The 23854-nt window shown below is 39.9% G+C and overlaps 2 long non-coding RNA genes across 2 annotated transcripts in view; one reads left to right on the top strand and one right to left on the bottom strand.

The window, feature by feature from the left end:
• Positions 1-1446: 1446 nt before the first annotated feature.
• Positions 1447-23854, bottom strand: part of LOC128412926 (uncharacterized) — a 33986-nt gene continuing 11578 nt past the window's right edge. Inside the window, exons 2-3 of the long non-coding RNA XR_008330192.1 lie at positions 3155-3213; positions 1447-2746 (exon numbers count right to left, since the gene is read on the bottom strand). This is a non-coding gene — a long non-coding RNA (uncharacterized LOC128412926). The remainder of the gene's footprint in view (positions 2747-3154; positions 3214-23854) is intronic.
• LOC128412925 (uncharacterized) lies at positions 11641-18970 on the top strand. The gene is made up of 3 exons (XR_008330191.1): positions 11641-11695; positions 13099-13232; positions 18871-18970. It is a non-coding gene; the product is annotated as an uncharacterized LOC128412925 (long non-coding RNA).

Here is a 23854-nt window from a genome sequence, read left to right as displayed (position 1 = left end):
GGCCTCAGCAGCTGTGGAAATAGAATCATAGAATTGTAGAGTTGGAAGGGAACATGAAGATCATGCAATCCAACCCCCTTCCCCGATGCAGGAATCTTTAGCCCAACCTGGGGCCCATGACCCTGAGATTAAGATTCCCATGCTCTACCTTCTGTACAGCCAGCAAGTGAGGAGGTTTGGGGGCCTCACAAGGGAGCATCAATTACAAGCAAGTGTTAAACTCTTCAGGTGTTTTTTTTCCTTAAGTGGTCTCCACTTTTTCTGTGAATGATGGGACCCAGTCTGAGTTGAGCCTGGAAGCTTGTCCATCTCTCTAATTATGTTGCCTGACGCAAGCTAAAAAATTACAATGAAGGAGCATATGAATCAGAAAGCTATAAGGTGTGTGTGTGTGTTATTGTTGTTTAATCAAGTGATTTCAAGCATTTTTTAAAAAAAAATTGCATTTCTTCCATTGACAAGCTGTGTTGAATGGCAGATTGAATCATTTCTTTTGAAAGCCATGTGTAAAGACATCATGGAACTGAAAGATGGTCTGCTGAGAATAATGAAAGAAATGTCTTTATAAAATTAATAATAATAGGCCCCAGTCAAGTACCTGAATTCATAGGTCTAGCAAAAATACTAATTAAATTCAGATTATTTCTGGTTTTCAGTCATAAACTATGCTATTATTTGATAATTCTGTTCTTAATGGTGTAGCTATGATGTTTACTGCTATGCATTGCTGGTTTCTTTTGTCTGTTTATGGCTGGTAGCTCAAAATCAAGGGCAGCTTGAGAACCTTGCCTACAGCAAAAGAAAAAAGAAAGAAAAACTTTTCAACAACCTGTTGGCACAAATGCAAGAAAAAGAAAAAGGTTAGGATTTGTACTGCATTTCTTCAAACTTTGAATTAGAGCTTCTCCTCATATTAACATCTTTTAACAGCTGATCAGATCCTTTAGAATTCTGGCTAAATGTAAACCAGGATCTCCATGCAGAAGCCAGTGTGCAATGGGAGAGAGAAAGGGAGGCGTGAGGAAGGGTTGTGCATCTACGGTGCTTTAGAGGCGATGAAGTCAGATGTCTGAACACAGAGGGCTTTGAATTTTTTTGACAAAAACCTAAAAAATCTCCCCGTGAAAATGAGACGCACATCTTCTTTACTTTTTGTGAAACAATATTCAACCTCAATAGACCATGTTGACCAGTTTAGTTTTAAGCAGTGAAATGGCAGTTCTGTCACTGGATTTCTCACAATTCCCAGTGTTTCACAGTTTCACAGGGTCTACTGGATTGTTATGGTTCATAGCATTGGCTTGATGCCCTCAAAACATCCTTCTCCATTGAAGGGAACTGGGAGCTCTATGGCTGCAAGGAATTACTGATTCAAGGTGAACAGGCATGATACAGAGAACCCCAAGCCTACCAGACATCTTTATTACAAAGCATATAGAGACAATAGACTGAATACACATTTATTGGATACATATTTACCACGAAGGATCAAATACACAGACTACAGTAAAAGTACAAAGTCTATTTAATTTCTGCTAAAATCAATGGAACAAGCACACATTTAAGAACTTATCTCACTCTGATTTCAACAGTAAGTAAGCATGTTTATTTTTCTGTAGGCTGTGCCCATTATGTTTTGCCTTTGGCTGATGCAACACTGAGTTTGAGGGAACCACAAATCTACTTACAATCCGTCATTAGAAATGATTAATTAGAATCTGTAGGAACTGTTGGCTATTTCTGGCACTGCTGGGAAGTACTTTATCCCAGAGTAAAAGTAATTTGCCCCCATTGTAAATTCTGCAAAAGTTGTGCCATGCACAAAATCAGAAGGCTTTGGACTTAGCGGAGGTGAGTTAAGAAAGGCTCAGAGCCACTGTCAAGACTTAGTTTTCTCAATCTTAGTTAAATGTTGATGGCTGACATAGTCAGTTTCAGCTCAAAATGGATATTTTTTAAATTCCTTTTTTATTTAGCAGTTTTAAAGTTTAAAGGTTGTACACTGGTCTAACCATACCATTTGTCAGGCAAGATAATGTAGAGTTGATATTCTTTAATGGATAGTAAACAACTCTTTATGAGATCTGGCTGTAAAAATATGGGTTCTTGTCACCAATATATCTCTGCAATGTTCTGAATGTAGGGGAAACTATCGGAAGTTTGGAGAATGTGGCACACCTTTCCTACATCAGCCTCCAGCTAGAATGATGCAAGCTAGATTTATGTGCAGAGAACAAAAGGAACATGTTTGGCACTGATAGAGAAACACACAGAGATGGACTGAGTAAGCTAAAGGCAAAATCTCCTGAGGTGTTGGGCTGTCCCTCCTAGCTGATCTGATGTGGGCCACTGGATTGATGCTTATAGAAGTATTTAAACTGTCTCTGCCTATGCTTGGTTTGTATATTTGAAGCTAGCAGTACAAAATCCTTTTCATTCCAGAGCATCTTTTCCACCTCTTGTAAGCAGCATGTCCACCTCCATCTCCTTGAAAGATTCCATCAATGGTGTCTCCGAAAAAATTTACATATCACTTGGGAAGACAGGCGAACTAATGTCAGTGTACTGGAAGAAGCAAAGATCACCAATGTCAAAGCAATGATATCAACTTTGCTGGACTGGTCGTGTTGTTCAGATGCCTGATTATCAGATTATCATCTTTCAAAGCAACTACTCTATTTCCAATTTAAGAATAGAAAGAGAATTGCCGGCGGACAACAAAAGAAGTTTAAAGACACTCTAAAATCTAAAAAAAAGAAGCAGTATAAGCATGGATAATTTGAACACTGACCTGCAAGCTCTCGAATTGGTGAATAGCCTCTACCAAAGGTGTCTTGGATATTGAAGAATCACAAACTCAGGATGAAAAGGAGAAACAAGATAAAAGGATGGCATATTTGGCAACTCCTCACCATGATCAACTCCCACCCAGAAACCGATGTCCCCACCAGGGAAGGACATGTGGATTCAGAATTGGCCTCCACAGTCATTTACGGGCACACCATTAAGACTGTATTCATGGAAAATAATCCTACTTGGCTACAAGTGATTGCCAAAGAAAAAATGAAGAACTGGGTCCATGCGATACAATACATTAAACTCTAATTTTTGAATTTCTAAAATTTGAATTGAGGAATCTTAAATTTGGACTTACGATTTCATGTCACATAACAGTCACATACTGGCTGTAAAATATACTTGTTTTACATTCCCCTGCAAAAGACAAAGCAAAAGCATTACAGTTTAGACGAAATTAAAAGTGGGCATTCTTAAGGAGCATTAATCAGAGAATTAATGTACTTGCCACTTCCAAAGATGCAAAAGAGTATTGGGTCATCTTTGTATGATTAGTCATTTGCAAAAGCACATTTACTACTGGAAATCACTGGCAAGTCCCCAACACCACCCATTTTGATTTAAAACTTTAAATGCTTGTTCCCACAAAATCCTTCATCCTTCAGCAAAATGGATGGCTGAAGCTTGTTTGGTGCTAATTATGTTCTGTGGTCTACCAAGACTGAAGTTTATTTGTTTTGCAGCTGCCACAGGACTGTTACTAACAAATTAGCTTTCATTTATTTCAAAGAGGGCACTAGCACTGGACAGAGAATGTTATGGTCCCACATGGAGGTTACTGAACAGCACTTGCATGTCACTTCAGCTTTGCAAAGTCTGTGTATTTACTTTTTTAAAACATAAACCACTTTTCAAACAGAATGGCCCCCAAAGTGGCTTACTAAAATGAAGGCAAACAAACTTAATACAATTTTAACATCAGATTAAAAGCAAACATTTCTTTATATTGTAACAGTAAATTTGATTTATAAATTGTTTTCTGTTTATATTTGGCTTTCTGTGTGAATAAGATGCTTACTGTTGGTCCAGCCTCTACCAGCCTGGTGTTCATGAAACTTCAGGGGGTGGGGGACTATGAATGGTCATGGTGTGGAAGAGGCAATGTAGTTAGTTGTAGAAGCATCTGACCTGCTATCAGTTCTGGAGTTTGGCCTTATTACACAATCTATTCTGTACTGCTCTGTCTAAGCTCCTTTGCTGATCTAGCTATTTGGCCTATAGTTCCCTTGGTGGTCAAAGGTTGGGGAAACTCACAGGCTGAATCAGTGTCTGGTAGTTAAAGTTCTGGTGAAATCCTTTTGCTCTGCCATTCAGGAGCTAAAAATGCAAAAAGTACTAGATAGCTGATCCAATCTATTCCAAGGATGTTGGTTTCAGCTGGACTCAGCACTGCATGCTCCAATACATGTATCTCATATGGCACTGTTTGCGTAATCAAAGGAGCAACTCCCCACTGACTATAAACAGTATACTTTACTAAGATAGTTTCATAGAAGTCACTTATAGGGCATACTGAAACAAAACAAAAAACCTGCTGTCCTCCCCTTGTGATGTTACTAGACCTCTTTTGTGATGACAATCTTTTTTTGAAATAGAGTTGAACCAGAATGAAGAATCTTTTGTTAGAATTAATACAGAAAGTGGTACTATGAGACTATTCAGCTCCCCCTTCAGCATTTCTGTGCTGGTCTTCAGAGATGGGGGACAGATTATCTAGAGGCTGCAGGTAAAGTCTCGCTAGTAATGTAGAATGACTATATCTATCTATCATCTATCTATCTATCTATCTATCTATCTATCATCTATCTATCATCTATCTATCATCTATCTATATTCTTAACCTATGTGGGAGCAGCAACCTTTGCTAGGAATTCGTACATGGCAGCTGTGGTCAAGTGGATGAAGAATAAACTGAAGCTGCATCCAGGCAAGGTGAACACAATGGCAGTGAAGGACTCATTTGGGCTTCTGAAAAACACAGAGGTGCCTGCGACTTATGGACTTTTTCAGCCCTCAAGGATAAAGCAGGGGCAAGAAGTCAGACAATGTCACTTTCCTTATCTAATCTTTTGGGGATGTGGGTTACTTGCAGAAGAATTCCCAATCAACTTTAATTGCCCAAACAGAAGTTATCAGCATGCAACTGAACACCACTCAAAAACAGAGACCCTAAGCTGCTTCACTTGAGGTTCCCAGATGGGTTGCTATTGTCTAGGTTGGGGTGGCCAACTGTCAGGGATTCTCTAGCTGTGATTCCTGGGGTTCATTCCAACTCTACAGTTCTATGATTGGAATTCAGCACCCAGGTGTCTAATTGACAGCTGTTTTCAGAAATGCCTTTTTCCAGATGCATCATATTTGCAGATGGAGACCACTTCTTGAGGATAGAGATGTGGCTGGCAGCAGTCAGCCCTGCCTTTGTAACATCAGTGATCGACAATGGCAATGTGTGCTACACAAGCTGGATTAGTGCTTCCCAGAATGTAGGAGGTTATAGCTGGAGAAAAAGAAAAGTTTATGGAGACACTACAGATTTCATGATGGATGCAGAATACACTTATTACTTTCCCATGATCTTGTACAATCTGCATCTAACATCTGAATGAAATATACTGAATGAAATGTATACTGAATCCTATCAATTCTATCAATGTGAATTCTATTTTTTTTTAAAAAAAAGATTTTTATTGGTTTTTTCCACACATAATACAAGACAATACAACACAATACAAGACATACAAACATATAAACACGTATAATTTCTTAACCTTTCATTTCTTAAGCCTTCTTTCAGCGACTTCCCCATACCTCCCCTTTCTGCATCCCTGTTATCAATTTTTTCAGCATCCCCTAATTTCAGTATAATACTTTCTTTCGATCTTATTTCTCATATCCAATTCCTAATTACTGCAATTCTTTTTTGCATTACCCAAAACATTTTAACATTCATTAATTTTACAACATTTCTTGAGATAAATTTTAAACTTCTTCCAATCTTCTTCCACCGTCTCTTTCCCTTGGTCACGGATTCTGCCGGTCATCTCAGCCAGTCCCATATAGTCTATTACCTTAGTCTGCCATTCTTCCAGTGTGGGTAGTTCTTGTGTCTTCCAATACTTCGCTAATAGTACTCTTGCTGCTGTTGTAGCGTACATAAAAAACGTCCTATCTTTCCTTGACACCAATTGGCCTACCATGCCCAGGAGAAAGGCTTCTGGTTTCTTCACAAACGTGCATTTAAGCACCTTTTTCATTTCATTATAAATCATTTCCCAGAATACCTTGATCCTTGGGCACGTCCACCAAAGGTGGTAGAAAGTACCTTCAGTTTCCTTACATTTCCAACATTTATTGTCGGGCATATGATAAATTTTTGCAAGCTTGACTGGGGTCATGTACCACCTGTAAATCATTTTCATAATGTTCTCTCTCAAGGCATTACATGCCGTAAACTTTATACCGGTGGTCCATAACTGTTCCCAGTCAGCAAACATAATGTTATGACCAATATCTTGCGCCCATTTAATCATAGCAGATTTCACCGTCTCATCCTGAGTATTCCATTTCAACAGCAGGTTATACATTCTTGACAAATTCTTAGTATTGGGTATCAATGTGAATTCTAAATCCACACCTCTCCCTGCCTGTTCCCCTCGCTTGTTTGAATAACTGCTTTTCTTTCCAACCCCTGTGTCACCTGGCACAAATACCAGACTGATTGTAAAGCTGACAATAGAGAACTCAGGCAGAGATTAATTACATAGCGATCATATCCAGTTCAATTTCTTCCTGTTACATAGCATGTATGCATTTCATGTTAGCATGCTGCCTGTTTCATGTGGAAGAGAAGAATATTAGTGACTTGCAAATGAATGTGGTTATGGGCAACAACCCAGTAGTCCTTGCTGTCAAGGCTTACACAGTAATTAATAGGTGCAACGAGGCTATTCTAGACTACCAGAGCATCTTCTCTGTCAACTTCCATTGAACTGGAGAGCACCAGTAAACATTGAGTGTGTGTGTGTGTGTGTGTGTGTGTGTGTGTGTGTGTGTGTGAAAAGTGGAGCACCTTGATAAATGTCAGCCTCTGACTATAAATTGTGTGGCTCAAGCTGCTTTAATTGGACTAATCCGCATAGCTGGTAAGAATCTGATTTAAGCAGCTGTGTGGTGCAAGCACTCAATCAGAGGACTTGAACTAGAGGTGAAGGAGAGGTGCCAGCTTTTCTCCCATGCCAAAACAAAGCTCCCTGCCAGGGCGATGGCTTGGGGTGAAAGAAATTTGATCCTTGGAACAAAATCCTACAATACTTCTCCATTTCTCATTCCAAAGCTAGACTCTGAATTGTGAGTCATTTTCTCAGATCACCCAGTAATCAGCAATGTTTCTTGTTTACTTAATTCATTCTTTCGCCTCACTCTATATATGATTTGCTGGGGGTGTACATCAGATTTTGACAAATTCTGAGTTAGTCTGGGCTGATTTGGAAAGCTTTGTGGCTTTTCTAAACCAAAGTTTGGTCTTTCTGAATCACCGTGAAGCAAACAAGGTCCCTCTGGCATGAGTTGGAGAGATGTGGAGATTTGGACATCTAAAAAACAACTTTGCAGATAGCATGTTTCCAAAAAAAAAATTCAACAATTTATCCTCAAGCTTGCCATATAAGGAAAATGCCATATTGGGGAGAGGGTACTGTGCATTTTCAATGTGCAAAAAAACACAGGAAGGAAACACAGAGGTTGGCTCTGCCAGTTTTAAGATTGCAGATTTTGGAAGGTTTACATCTTTACTGCCACTTTAGCCAGTGAGGACAGATGTGGGCTTGATATATAATATGTGGAGGATAATAAAAGTGACCTGCCTATCAGACGAATGAGATTAATTATAGCTTCCCTTTCTCTGCTGGTAAGTTCTGCTCTGCTGCTTTTTCATAATGATTTGTCTGTGTCTTGCCATTCGTGCAGTAGTCAAGGCAATGGAAGTCAAGAGCTTTTATTTTTTTTAAAAAAAGGCAGAAACCTTCATTAGGATTCTGATAAGCACTGAGGTGCACTTGTTCAAATACATCTCTCTTGTAAGCCTATTCCTTGTCACTGATACAAAACCACATATACCAGTTTTATTTTTATTTTTGGCTTTGTGTTTTGAGGCTAAGCAAATGCTTGTACCTATACAGCCAAATGGCATTTCATGTTGTAAGATCATTGGGTCCAGTAGGGCTGTAATGGAGATGAATTAAGCTCTGCTATGTTTTGGGCCATGGCAGCAAGAATGAAAGATGTATTACATTCTAAACCACATGTTTTACAGTGAGCCAAGACTTACCACAGAAAATATAAAACATAAATTTGGCATTGATCAGTGTATAGTTAGTTATGGAATGAAGTAATTAACTTGTCTTCCCAGCTTATCTTCTGCATAGTTTTTGCTGTGGGTTAGCCAGTTACTTTGTATGGAGGATGGCAACAGGCTGCCTCATGTCCAGAAAGGCAAGGTTCAACATATGTCTTCAAAAACCCATTTCCCTGTGGCCTACTTCTTCCCACAAGCAACAGCAACCGAGGTGGAAAATCTATGGCTAGATGTTACCACTCCAGACAACAGGTGCAAGCTCACCGTAGGTATTTCAACATTGCAGCAAAAATATTTAATTTCTTATAACACATAAGAAACTAGGTGTCAGTGAGAAGACTTAAAGGCTAGCTTTGAGGTCTTGTTTTACGATCAAGTGGTCTATAAATATTATGAAACAAACAAATAAACAGCTTCCTCCCTGGTATGTTAGCTTACCATATGTTGGGTTGTTGTTGTTAGTGAGACATTGTCTAAATCCCAGTCTGCATTCTGAAGTGGCACTGTTTAAATGCAGCGCTAGCCCAAGAAATTTTGGCTTTGCTGTCCAAGACAAAACAACAAATGGCATCCCCCTACACAGAGTGAGAGAGAGAGTGAGAGAGAGACAGAGAGAGTCAAGGTGTTTAGCACCCTGGGTGAGTCAAGTTTTTTAGGTATCTGAAAATGAAAAGCCCACAAACACCCCACCCTGGCAGTAACAATAACATGGCACCCAAAATCAGCTGCCTGAGATCTCAGTTTCACTCGCCTAATGTAGGCCTGCTGACTACCATTTGGTCTGGTGTTTGAAAGAACTTCATTACGGTATTAAAACTATGTTAAAGCCGTATTTGCTGGGCAGTGTGTGCTCTGATCTCGGCCATTGTTTAGCCCTTCTTTTGCTGTGTATGAATGTCAAGATCTGAGCAAGGTTTCTTTATTCCAAAGAGCATCGGACTAGTGTTTCTGCATCCTACTAGGTCAGACCCTAAGGGAAGACATTGAAATAGCTTGCTTGACACCTCTTGAAAATAGCGGTGGAGGGGGAGGTCTATTTTCACATCTCTTTCTCTTTTGCATAATGTATGATATCTGAATTAACTTTCATGACATATTAACACTCTAGAGCTGACTTAATATATAGTGTTATGTAATACATTATGCATGGCTTGTGCATCAGTTGGGCTGCGATTTCGGCAGTCACAGACTTGAAATGGTCTCTCAGTGACATAACTGTTAAGTAACAATGAAGCCAAATTCTGCATGCTGAATTTTATTTTGCATTGCTTCTTGTTATGTTTGACTTTTCTAATTTACTGAAACCACTAAGATGTAAACTGTGACTCTCCTCTTCATGTTATCCACAAAAAGGAAAGGGGATGGGGGTGGGATTTCATTCCTTTTCCTTCAAGCTGAGCTAATTCCCTTGACGTCCCATTGTAATTTCAGTCTACAACATCAGAAGCATTATGAATTGTGATATCTTTGCCTGGCACAGGCAATACGATGTGAAGAGAAAGAACAATGCGCAAATGTTAACATTGTGATTATAATGCGCTATTCACAAGCGTGGAAATGGCAAGATCAACATGCCTGCACTTTCACAGAACCACAGAACTGTAGCGTTGGAAGGGACCCCAGACAGATGGCCAGCCAACCTCTCCTTGAAAACCTCCAAGGAAGGAGAGTCCACCGCCTTCCAAGGGAGTCCGTTCCACTCTCGAATAGCTCTTACTGTCAGAAAGTTCTTCCTCATGTTTAGTTGGAATCTCCTTTCTTGTAATTTGAATCATGTTTAATGGATCTAAAAATAGTTACACTGCCAATGCTAAAAAGCTTTTAAGCAGCATTTTGTCAGGATTATATGAATTGGATTGATGCTGAATAAAACATATGCATGAATGGCTATATTTGTTAATTTCAGAAGAGTAGTCTTGTTAGCCTGTAGCAGCAAAAAGGCAGTCATGTGGCCTTAGAGACTCACTGGTATACAATGACAAACTTCCAGAGGAAACAGCTTAATGTGTCCAGTTACTTTGTCCTTCTTCTTCCTTTTCTCTCTTCTCTCAATTATCTTCAATTTGAATTTAGATTATAGGGTCCTTGTAGCAGATGTGTGTTGTTGTTTTAAATCAGTAGCAGTGTATATGTGTTATGTCTTGGTGTGGTGTTGGCAGTCTTTTTTGGGAGAAAGAAGAGGAGGAGGAGCCAGTACACATATAAAAGTCCCATGTGTGGCAACATAATTGCTGCCATGGACAGCTTAAAAAGAAAAAGATGCCAGTACTCTGTACTGTTGATGACAATTAAATATGGATTGAACCATTTTTTAATGGAATAATATGAACTGAACCTAGAGAACCATGTGTAAAGAAAATAGCTGCTAGCACTGTTCTGAATGTGCATTTGAAAGAGTCCATTTACTGTTGTAATAAATGATAATCACAACCCTCACCATTCTTTTTTCAGTTGTTTCGATCTCTCATTCCTTTAATTCATCATTTGCAAATAGAGTTTGGAGGGCCCATTTTTGTTCAGTGAGAAAGGATAAAAGGATGTCACATAGAGGAGGGAGAAAGGTTGTTTTCTGCTGCTCCAGAGAAGCGGACACGGAGCAATGGATCCAAACTACAAGAAAGAAGATTCCACCTAAACATTAGGAAGAACTTCCTGACAGTAAGAGCTGTTCGACAGTGGAATTTGCTGCCAAGGAGTGTGGTGGAGTCTCCTTCTTTGGAGGTCTTTAAGCAGAGGCTTGACAACCATATGTCAGGAGTGCTCTGATGGTGTTTCCTGCTTGGCAGGGGGTTGGACTCGATGGCCCTTGTGGTCTCTTCCAACTCTATGATTCTATGAAGTTGAAATAACCTTTAATATGCAGAAGACATATTTTGCATCTAGAACGATCCAGCTATGCATAACGTTGATGCTATGTAATAATAAATAATTATAATAAAATAAAATATGTTGAATCCTTTTTACCCTGTAAAGGTGTGCAGGTATGAATATAATAACCTTTCTTAAAAATATATTCATCCTTGTCTTTCATGGACAAATTAATATCTAAAAATATGAGAGTGATATTCATATGCATTGGTTGTCCTACACAACTAGGAGGCTTTATTGTCAATTTCCAATCTGTATTACTAACCATACCCTTTGCTCCTTTGGCACTAAATGAAGTGTACAGCTATTCTACTAATTAAGCTGCAATTTGTATGTAAACATAATTTTGCCGTTTAGAAAGTTATGAGCAGGCCACTTTTTGAATACAGAGCTAAGAAGTGACTTTCAGGGTCACAACTTCTCACACTTCCTATGGCTTCTTTTGTTTAATTTGAAATCCTCAGCCTTGCATTTAGCTAATAATTAAATGCACAGTGTTTGATCGCTCAGCCTGCCAGTGAAGTGGCAAAGGCCTTTTTCACATAGTATGCTTTCCTTGTGATACATACTGTGATGTGACATCCTCAGCTGGGCTATACAATGCACTTCTAACCCTTTGTAAGTATCCGCTGTTACCATCATTCACACAGGACATCGGTCAAAGGCAAGTGCCAAGTTATTTAAATGCATTAATAAGTGGAGTCAAAGGGTGTCTTTCTGTGTGTGTGTTTGGAACAAAGCTCACTCAGAGAGCACATCTTTTACGTGCAGAATACTGTGCCGGTTCAGTTTTCAGTTTCAGCAATTATCTTAGGGGTATGGAATTTCTGACCCCTCCCCCCCCCCGATGTTAAACTACAGTTCTACAGTTCCAATTATCCCTGAACATTAGCCATGCTTACTGGGGTTGATGGCATTTGGAGCCCAACAACAGCTGGAGGGCCACAGGGCCCCCAGCCCTGAAATAACAGGTCTCAGGAAGCAGTGCTCTCCTTTCCAGGTGTGGCCATCCTCCGATTGACTTACCTTATTGTTTATCGTTCTATCTGCACCAGACAATCTGTGGTTAATTTAAGCTGTGAATGATTGAAAAAAAATTCAAATATCAAGCCGTGGTTTTTGATCTTGCCATGTTTTAAAAACCCATAATTTTTAAAATAATCACAGGACCTGTTTTGGACATAATAAATTGTGGTTAGTTTCAAGGAGGAAGTGGGTGTTTCTAGTCTCCTCCTCATGGCTGCTCTGGGAAAGGAGAGGGAAGGGGGAACATGTGAACACAAGGCTTGTCCAGCCTTGTTCCCTTGGTCAGAAACCATTCTGCTTCTGCTTTTCTTTAGTTGTCATATGCAAACTTCAGTTTTATGTGGAGGAGAGAAGAGAAAGCTTGAACCCAAGGCATGACCAAGCTCATCCAAGTTTTAGCAATGTGTTTGAACTGAGCCACTGAACTTGAGGTAGGCTGGTTTGCTTTTCTACTTGGAAAAGACTAGGCTAACCAGGCTTTTTCCTCAGCAGTAATCTATACTGATTGCAAATAAGTCAGCATTATGCCAGCATTGAACATTAATCAAATCATAGCATTAGGTACAAATTATGGACCTTTTATGACATATATCAATGACTAAGGCCTGGCACATAGACAAAGCAATCCAAATAAAAGAACCAGATTTCTGTCCCTGATAGTACCAAATGAACAATCTACTATACCTGTTTCCCAGGTAGAATCTGTATCACCCATTGCCACAACTTATATCATTCCAGAGCATCCTCTGACCTTCAGAGTGACTTTCCAGGGAGCACAAGGGATTGCAGTAAGGAAGCAGGGTGGGGAAAGCGCTTTTGCATGACTGGAGTTCTGCTTATACAACTTTGGATCCCACCCATTGTTATATATCCTCTCCACTTTCAGCAAATGTGCTTTCCAGCCTTTAAACCTTCTCTACAGCCAACTGGTGTCTTTTCCTAATTTTCCCACCTGTTCAGATAAATAACAAACACAAATTGATTTTGGCTTTCAGCATAGAGGGAGGAGAGAAAGATGACAAACTACTTCTTTCAATGAAGAATGGTTTCTGGGAAGAGAGCATTCTGGAGTGGGACGGAGACAAAACACTGTATCTGGAATTCATTTTCTTCATTGAAGATTTTCCAGGTAATAACCATAAATATTGTAATGTTTATAGCCTTCTTATTTTGTTCTCGTTACATTTTAAATCACTGATTCCTAAGGTGTTATTCCTCCTACATACTGTTTGGTCATAATCTTTTGTTGCAGAAAAATGTGAGCCCATTCAGACTTTTTTTTTTTAAAAAAAGTCTAAATAAATACCCAGTTTTATCTTTGCTTTTAATGTTTTTACATTTGAATCTGCTGATTATATACACACTGTTCCCACAGTATGCCTTTGGGAAACCTGCAAGAAGGACCTGAGCATTCTCCCCTCCAGCAGTTTTTGGAACTAGTATTCAGAAGCATTACTACCTTCAACTGTGGGAGTAGAGCATAACCATCATGACTAGTAGCCATTAGTAGTCATGTCCTCCATGAATTTCTTTAATCCTCTTTTAAATGCATCCAAGTTGGTGGCTACTACAGTGGTAACTCTAGTTACCAACTTAATTCGTTCTGGAGGTCCGTTCTTAACCTGAAATTGTTCTTAACCTGAAGTACCACTTTAGCTAATGGGGCCTCCCACTGCCTCCGCACTGCCACTTTTCTGTTCTCATCCTGAGGTAAAGTTCTTAACCTGAGGTACTACTTCCGGGATAGCGGAGTCTGTAACCTGAAGTGTTTGTAACCCGAGGTGTTTGTAACCTGAGGTACCACTGTACTGCCCCATGTGGCATTCCTCTTGAACATACCATGTGGGAAATGATGTGTATACACAGTCTTTTACCATGCGCAAAACAAGAGGAACGCTTAAACTGAGCCCAGAAATCAATGAGGAATTATTCTCTTGGTTTCCACCTTTCTTAATTAAAAAACAAAAGAAAATGCAGGAGGTAAAGAATGATGACAACATTCTATTGAACGATTCGCCATCCTTTTGAAGATGGACTACAACTATTGTATGAATCTTTCCATGAAAATAGCATGTCATAAAATATCATTATCATTGCAATGGTTACCAAAAAGGATGCCTTAAGGGGTTTTGAACAGTAAAGTCCACAAGGTTCATGCAGAGGTATAATATTTAAACTGGTAAAGCTGCTCACGCTATTTTTAATAGTCCATATCTGTTCATCTGTGTAAATCATGCTTTCAAAAAAGGTTCATTACCAAAAGAACTTTACTCGGGAAGGGAATGTTAATAAGTAATGAAACAAAGAGCTCTGTCATAGAGATTAAGTACCCCTGTGTCTAAGTACAAAGTTCACGTAGCAAAGTGCAGCTGTTACTCTGCTCATAACCCTACAGCAGCCTTCTAACCTCAGTTCAAAATCTGTCTGCTGGCTTTCCTGTTACTGTGCTGACTAGTGCAAGGTCCAGCCAAGGTTCAAAGTTCACTGTCTGAAGGCTTGCTGGCTGTGTCCTTTGTGCAGATCTGACAATTTGCAGATAAGCCACAAATGGCTTGTTTAGATCATTTGCCCACGCAGTGGAGAGAGTTTCCATCCTTGGTTCTCTCATGGAAGCTTAGAAAATACAGAAAGCATATTCAAATAACTACTATGGTAACATACCAGAAATTATAATGCATTTCATTAATGCCTGTGAAATAATGCTGCTTGGTTGGGGTGGGTGAGAGACCCTGATATATAGCACAATCTCCAGAATGTAAACTTAAAATCAATCTAAGCAAATGTGCAAAGAGTTAAATACATGGCTGAAAGCTGATTAATAACGTTTTTTCTATATTCTATTTGGAAAGTATTCCAAACACTCTGTTAGAGTTTTAAGGAAACATGACTTTATTTTCATTCATAAATTGAAATTACATGGGGACATGCTAAATTTGGACAACAATGAATTTTGCCCAATTCATTGTTGGGCAATCCAAAGCACGATTAGTGGTTTGTCTCAGTTGCCAGACTATGAAAGGGGCAGTGCCAAGCAGACCACTGCCCCTGTAGCTCCTTGGCACCACAGATGCGAGGCAAAAGGAAGCTGTGGTTCCTTTAATTATAAGATGTATGTGAAGGGATGAAACAGTTTCAACCACTTTGCCGTTTTGTTTTTTGATTGTTTTAGAAGCTGTTCTCACCAGGAAGCTCTAAAGGTCACAGGAAGTTTAGAAAAACCAACCCAGGAAAGCAAAACTTAAAAAGAGAAAGAAACAAATAATGTATAGATGACAGAAAATAAATTTATCAAATAATGGAAAACAGAACATTAACACAACTTTGGTTTGGTTAAGAAGTTAGGCGGAGAAGTGGAAATACAGTAATGCAGATAGGTAAAACTGGCTAATGCAGTTGATTAGTTACATCCAGAAGAAAGAAGCCTGGATGAAAAGAGCTGCAGTGGTCCAAGACTGTAAAAGCTGAAATGAGATAAATGGAAACTGATTTACAGTGAAATATTGGCTCGGGGATAGAAATAAACTAGATTGGGTTTAGATGGATGCAAAGAATTGTAGTTTACCCATTGCAGAGCTACAGTTCTCAGCACCCTTAACAAGCTACAGTTCCCAGGATTGGAGGCAGGGCTTAAATGTGCTTTAGATGTATAAAGAGCCCAGTATGCCACTACCATGATAGTTTTTCCAGGTGCTGGAATGCCATACAATACCCTTACAGGAAGAACCTCCAACATTATTTGTGCATCAAGTCTGACACCTGGGTCAGAGGAATGATGTGGACTATGCATAGCTTGGAAAATTCAAGACACAGAAATGTAATGTAAAAAGAAGAAGAAAAGATCCTCCTTTTAAAGAAAACCAGTGCCTACGTGCATTTAAATGTTGAAAGGGAAACTAGCTCAAAAACAGCCCCAAAGCACACACACTCCAAATAACAAGCTTTCTCTACACTGCCTGGCCAGGGTGTTGGGCCTGACAGGATCCCAAGATAGCAAGAGCAATTTGTTTTAAATCAGGAGTGGAAATCTTGTACCATCCTGTGAGAACAGGATGCTGGACTAGGTGGACCATTGGCCTGATTCACCTGGCTCTTTTTATGTTCTTAAGAGCAGCCAAGTTAAAATTTCAAAACTCATGCAGATTCTGGCTTCTTTTGTCTATCTGGCAAATGCACCAACAGACTGCTTCAGAATAGTCAGGTTATAGTGACCAAAGCTTTGATAGCCAACCAATATAGATAGATCATTTTCATCTCGGGTACAGCTTGGCCAGAATGCACCGCTTACTACACTCAGCTGTTACCTCCTTTCTCTCAGCATCCTACATATGCCTTATCCCAGGCTTTTTCATATCAGCCAGGGCAGCAGGCAGCGTATGGCAAGCTAAGTTAAGACTCTACTGAAAAATGAGAGGGCCATTCGGAAAGAGGAGGAAAGCCGGAAACCGAGTCCCAGATAAAGTAACACGCTGCTGTTCTCTCCAGCGTCGGTTGCCTTGCTTTCCTTTCTGGTCCCACTGCTTCCCTTATTAAAATGCAAGCTCCACTCTGCTCCAGGCCACAGTAAAGGCTCCAGCTACCTGTCAGTTTCCAGGAAGTTCCAAGGTGCATTATGCCACCATAGGGAAGGGCAGGTGCTTGTGGTCTGAATTGCAGCTGCCGTGCAAATACTCCAATTCGCAAATGCCGCAATCAGCTCTGAAAGTTCTTCATTCTGAAATCATCTATTAAATGGAATGCTAACAGCTACCACAGATTCATCCTATCTTTTCAATTCAGTTCACCCCTCTGATGTTAGAGCACTGTGGGCAAAATTGTACTGAGGAATAGCAGGCAGAATGCTATGGCAAGTTGCTTGACCCAAGCTTGATACACAAGTGGAAAACAAGAATTGCAAAAATTAGATTGAAATGGAACGTGGGGGGAAATAGCCGCCCCCCTACTCCTTCCATGCCAAGACCTTGTCCTGTGACATAGGTCACATGCTTCATAAAGGTCTTATGGGTTTTTCTGTTTCCTGTGTGGGCCAGCCTTTGGCAAGGACTGAGGATGCTTTGAGGACTGCTGTGTAGTTATACCTTAAGTGGTGGACTGAATTAGAGATGGAAATTTTACTTTCTAATGGAATCTTTGCACTAGGTCAGCAGCCGCCCTCACCTTCTCTGGGGCACATTTGGCAGAGTTTTCGCTCTGGGGGGTTACAGATCAAAGTAAATAACATGATCTCTGCAATTCCCCAGAGGCCCCGTGTTCCTATGAAGTTATCTTCCCACACCTACAGTCGTGCACTCTTGCCTCTGAAGAGCAAGGTCAGAAGAGGCTTCCTTTCCAGACTGCTTCCGTCTTTGAAAAATATACAAAGGGTTTCCTTTTTGCTTAGCAAAAGTCAAAGCTACAAGCTGTGTTGCTACAAAACCAGAATGGCAGATTCAAGTCCAAGAGTAGCCTTCTTTTCTGCTTGTTGTGCTTTTCAAGTTCATCCCCACTGAAGCCACAAGCTGGAACAGGAATGGACATGGCAATGTTTTCCAAAGCTTCTTGAATGCAAGCCTATGTTCTGTATATTTACACAAGAATTACCCTGAGCCCTAGATCCATAAATGGGAGGCTTCTTCAGAAGAGCACACTGGTTTTTTAAAAGCAAATCAGACAAAACAGGACTCAAAGATTCAGCTATATCTTCTCTTTTCCTGTGGGTTTGGGAAGGTGGTGAATCATAGAATCAGAGAATTGTAGAGTTGGAAGGGATGCTGAGAATCGTCTAGTCCACCCCCCCTGCAATGCAGGAATATGCAGCTGTCCCATATGGGGATCGAAACTGCAACCGGTGAGAATATTAGTAACTGGTCCTCAATTCATTCATCCCTAAGCACATATGGTGAATTACGCATAAAGAGTGACAAGAGGGAGGAGAACAAATGCTTGAACCATGCCTTGAAAAGGCCCAGCCAAAATTTAAATACTGATTTTAAAAACGAGCAAAGCTACAACTATTTCTACTACTTCTGTCCTTTCTCCAGTGCAGGGTAACTTTAAATTGTTTAGGCTGGAAATCCACATGCTGCACCAGTCCACTTGTAAAGTAAACACACCTGTAGTGAACCAACCTGGGTGCAGTTGACATTGATGTGATGTGTGCAGTCAGTTTCAGGCTGGAAACATTCCCAGCTCTACCTGGAAATGCTGGGGATGGATCTGGAACATTCTATATGCAAAGCAGATGCTCTATCACTGAACTACAGCCCTCCCTCAAAGCTTATTATATTTATTATTATTATTATTTATTATTATTTTACTAAAGCTATGAAGTGACCACTGCTGAGATTCTCCTAGCACATGTGATTAAATTTTATATGGCTTCGCAATGTACATCCAAATGTTGCTTTGTCTGTTGCATAGTGAGGGTGATATGGGTGGACTGATCCTGCAAGTAGCCATATACGGCAGGGTTATGTGGGCAACTATACTCAGTGCTATTTTTCTAGAAAAAGAGGTTCCAAAACCCACCATGAACAGCTCCCTTGTTCTCTTAGAATGGCAATGGCGCCCTGTGTTCCAACGAGTTCCAGCCAGGGGAAAAACCCTGACTCTACTATGTGGCTAGGGTTCTCCCATAGATAGGATTAATTAACTTGTTCAAGCACTTGTAAAGCTGCCAGTTGCTTGTAAAAGTGAATTTACAAAACTGTGAGGAAGGAACAGTGTGATATTTTGAGTATGCTAATTGAAAGCGAGGCATTTACCGAGCTTGTTCTTGTTATTTTCTGCAGATTCAGATCTCAGCTCCTGACAAGGGATTCAGGGCAGAACTAAAATATGATGACTGACTTGGCAGCAGGGAAAAAAGGTCATTTACTCTAATGCAATAAAGATAAAGCAATAAGTTCCAGTGATGCATATAGTATGTTCTGTGCTTTCTCGCTTGTTCTTTCTTCAATCAGCAAAAGCATGGCATGAATACAGTGCAAGCAGAAATTTTTACCAAAGAAGCCAACCATCTCACTTGTTACAAAAAAAGAGGTCCTGTCATCTGTTGAGGTATAACCTCAAAAGCTTAGCACAGTCCTTTTATTTTATTATTCAAATCTATCTACTTTTTAATCATCTCTCGGGCAATGGAAAAAGCCGCTGATCGTGCACTACTCTTGCATAAAAATACACATTTCTCTAAAGTAGTTGAATTCAATAGGCGTTTGGAATGGGGTGGGGGAGAATAGGACCAAATCCAAAGAGGACAATTTGTGCAGTGCATTGCGACAAACATGTTTAGCAGATTTTACTTGCTCAGCATTAAATAGATGTGAAAATGGAAAGCATTTATATTCATAGAAATTTACTGACATTTTAAAAATAGTAAAGAAAATTTTCAAGGGAACGGAGGGTGTTTCCCCCCACCCGCAAGTTCCTTTCCTTTGGGTTGTCATAACAGCCTACAAAGCTGCTCTACATTTATAGCAGATTGTTCTCTGTCGTTTATAATTACACTGCATGGGAGAAAAGCAATTCTGAATCTTTTTAATAAATATAATTGAAGCCACTCACTTCTGGGGGGAGTATTTTAGTTACCCAACACATTTTCAATTACATTTATTGAAGGATCCAAAATGTTGCTAGCTGTCAGAAGCAGTTTGGTGAGCAAGAATGTTTTTAATGCGAAGCCATTACTGCCATAATATAATGGCAATTTCACAACTTGAAAGCAGCACTTTGGGGTCATGTTACCAACCACACACTTTGCAACACTGTTTTTTATTGAGTCCTATTGAGCTATGAGCTTTTGGGTGTTTTAATACAATACACAGCTGATTGCTGCTTCAACAAAGGCCTGGTTCTCATAGCAGCCATTTTATTTCTTCATTTGCTTAAACATTTATATGTTGCTGTTACAACCACACACAGAGAAAACTACAACCAAGTCAAATCAACAAAAACAGGAGAAAAACATAACACAGCAATAAAATGTATGCTGCTCAGCAGTGGCAGACTTTGGACTTTAAAATTTCAGTGGTGCCCTATGCAACACCAGAAGTCAATTAGAAACAGAAACCTCTAACAATGCAGTTTGATAGTGAGAACTGGAAGACATTGCTTGCTTTTATAATGATCCTTAAAAAATTAGTATTTCTGCCGAATAATATACATGTCTGTTCAGAAGTAAGTCCCACAGATTTTGGTACTGCTTACTCCAGGTAAGTAGATATAGGACTGAAACTTCAGGTTGTACATGGATAATAACATGTGATCATAAAAGCAACAATGAGGAGTCTTGTGACACACAAAGACAAACAAATTTAACCAATTTTTTCACAGCCCACAGTCCACTTCAATCTTTGCATCAGCTGACAAGCTAATTTTAACTTGCTTGCATAAACCATCCTGATTTTTTTAAATAAACCCACACAGATGTGAGATGCAATAAATTTGCATTGCAAGCTGCATTCAGTTTTTCCTTTCGTATTTTTTCCCTTTTGTATAACATAGTCTTGTCGGCATAAACACAGCAATACACTGAAAAGGGAAAAGTCAGTTGTAGGTTGGTTGATAGAAACAGACAACAACAATGGTTATGAATTTGTTCGATGCAAGAACAGAAAAGGGGGCAGTTAGAATTAAGAGTGAAATGAATGTCAGTGGGAAGAGACTAGGTTGTCTTGTCAGAAGATAATTAACAGGCTAAAGGGTGTGAGGCCAAGTTCTAAAACGAAGATGTGATAATTATTCACATAGTGAGAGTCTGGTAAAGAGTCAACTTTGGGAATTGCAAGGAATCAAAATAACAGTAAAACACTGAGGGGGGAAAATGTGTTGGCAGGAATAAAGAGACAGATTTTATATCTTTTGTATAGCCTCATTAAATACATTTCTGAACTTGAAATGTTCATTTCGTAAAAAGATTGCAACTATTTAGCAATATATGCTGGTTACCCATTAGTCATTGATGCACACTCCAAGTGTTCATCTGGAATTTCCTGAAACATAAATAAAAATAGCAATACCTATGGACCTCTTATTGAAATTATCTAAATATATAAGGCAAAATTCTGCCCCTACCAGCTGAGTATTTACTAGGGGTGTACACTGATTATGTGCATATCCTGAAAAATGATTCAGGTAGAGGTGATTCAGGTGAAGTTGTCACATTCCTGATTCATATTGTGCCATTAACAATTTATCTTGTCAGATCAGGCACTCCCTCAAGTCCTGAGTTTGCTCTGTAAATGCTGCTTTTTGCCATTTAAAATAAAGTGACCACTTCATTTTTTTAAAAAGTGAAATCAAGCTAATGAGGGAAACACCTTGAGCTTGAGTGAGGAGGAGGTGGAGATGAAAAGGGGGTGGAGAAATGATGGGGGAATCTTTTGTTTTGGCAGGGAGGTCTAGGTTTTAATCATAGTAAATTATTTTCCAAGAGCACGCCAATCACAGTGATTTGGGGAGAATGTTAGCGCAAATAAGCAGGGGTCAGCAAACTTTTTCAGCAGGGGGCTGGTCCACTGTCCCTCAAACCTTGTGGGGGCCAGGACTATATTTTGAAGAAGAAAAAAGAATGAAATCCTATGCCCCACAAATAACCCAGAGATGCATTTTAAATAAAAGCACACATTATACTTATGTAAAAACACCAGGCAGTCCCCACAACTAACCCAGAGATGCATTTTAAATAAAAGGACACATTCTACTCATGTAAAAACATGCTGATTCCTGGACCATCCGCGGGCCGGATTTGGAAGCAATTGGGCTGAATGTGCCCCCCACGCCTTAGTTTGCCTACCCATGAAATAAAGAGTGTGTTTTTCACATGGTTATTGTTCTACTCCCAGCTCCAGACAGCAGAGCAGTGGAACACTGGCTGCCTTCCCAATCACTTTGTCTCCTAACAAAAATTAAAAATAAGCTCTTAATCAATTGGTTTTCATTCCGGTATTTACTCCACCCCCCACCCCAGTTTACGTTAGTTGGGTTATGAGTTTGCAAACTCATCAGATCATTTCACTTTCTTTCTCTTTCACTTCAGTTGTAGGCTTTTTCATGTGATTTATTTCCTCTTTTTATTCTAAAATGTGTGAGAAAATCTTTCTTCTTTTTCAATAAGCTTTAAAGGTTCTCTGCACAAAAATCCCTGAATGGATTTGCCTATGGTTTGGTAGGCTTGATCCACTCTGGAGGAGCTCTTTTGTCTGCAAATTCCATCCACTTCTGTTTAAAGGTGGAAAGTTTATAGCCATTTTTCGATTTCCAATTATAGGTAGTGGGTGTGAAAACAGAATTTTAGGTTTAACTGGTTTGACTCATGCCTGCATAGGACACAGCATTTGTGAAATAGGTTGCTTCCAAACACTACAGAGACAAGGGGCATTTTGTGGTTGCTGCATGCCCCTACAAAGTAAGTCCACTGGCTAGTACTTGTGTGAGAATGTGTGTGTGAATCTGAACTTATGATATGGTCATCATGGCATATGTATAAGATTGGCATAACTAATATGGTATAAGACTCTCTATGATGAGCTTTGGTGACCCTGGAACAAGCCAGATTCCAGCTCCCTGCAGAAAGTCATCTGGGCATATCCTGAATTCACCCACATCTGACCTAAAAGATTAACACATGCAAATTTAGTTGCTAAGTACAGGATACTCAACTCCTCAGCAGGCTCCATCCACACAACAGTAAGGTGATTTGAAGGCAGATAGCAGACAGGGATGCCAAAGATCCTAAACCTCTCAGCAGTGTGTATATGAACATATATGAGTGCTGTCTGTGCACATGTGAGTCCACGAGAGAAGGGAAAAAAGAAACCCAATGTGACTCTTGTGGGTTGCACACTCCAATGGTATTTCTAACAGTCTGCAGAGGCTCCAAACACATGCATACACATTGCTTGTCCTGAATGCACACAATTCCTTCAAAAGCCCTATCAAACAATGTTAATGCATGCTAGGTTGGTGTGACAAGGCAAGAGCCCTCCGTGTCATTAAGCCATGCCACCTTTCTCCTAACCTACTTCCCTACGAGAACAAGCGCACAGGGCTGCAGCCCAGCAACCCTGAGAGTCAGTCTGCAACCTGGAGGGACAAAAGTGCTAGGGTGTACTTATAGTATCAGATTGCATGCTGGGAGCTGAGCAGATTACAGCAATCAGCATGGTGGTTCTGCTGGTTGCTGGAAATAGAAGGCCAACTTGCCTACACCTTTTCTCTTGTCTCATCTCATCTCATCCCTTGGAAATATGTCTGATAATATGAAATTCCCCCGCAGATCCGCCTACTCAGCTTGGGCTGCAACTGCATGGAAATCAAACGCAGCTCAATGTTCAAGTTCCCCACCCTCCACAAGAGTGGCAGCGAGCCAGAATTGTGCCCTTTACAGCTCACAAATCATCCCTTTGGAAATTGAAGGGCTTTACTGAAACGAGTCTCACAGAGTTTGGCATGACTTGGAATTTTAGCAAATTCCAAATTCTGCATAAGACTTACTATATCTGTTGTGCCTATCAGCAAGTTTTCACTTCATTTATTAAAATAACCAGTACTATTAACAGGGGGGGGGAAAATATTTCTAGAACAGTGTTGATGTACATTGTGGCATACATAAGTAAAAATGCATAGGTTCTGTCCCAGAAACGTACAAATAAAACCACACTAGTGGTATTTGTGGAAAAGTGGAAGTAATCTATATACTGATTTGTTGTATACTATCTCTTTTTTAGGGACGCGGGTGGCGCTGTCGGTTAAACCACAGAGCCTAGGGCTTACCAA

The sequence above is a fragment of the Podarcis raffonei genome, chromosome 4, assembly GCF_027172205.1.
Source record: "Podarcis raffonei isolate rPodRaf1 chromosome 4, rPodRaf1.pri, whole genome shotgun sequence".
Taxonomy (NCBI): domain Eukaryota; kingdom Metazoa; phylum Chordata; class Lepidosauria; order Squamata; family Lacertidae; genus Podarcis; species Podarcis raffonei.
Note: the sequence above shows the minus strand (reverse complement) of the source record. Positions and strands in the feature narration are given on the sequence as shown.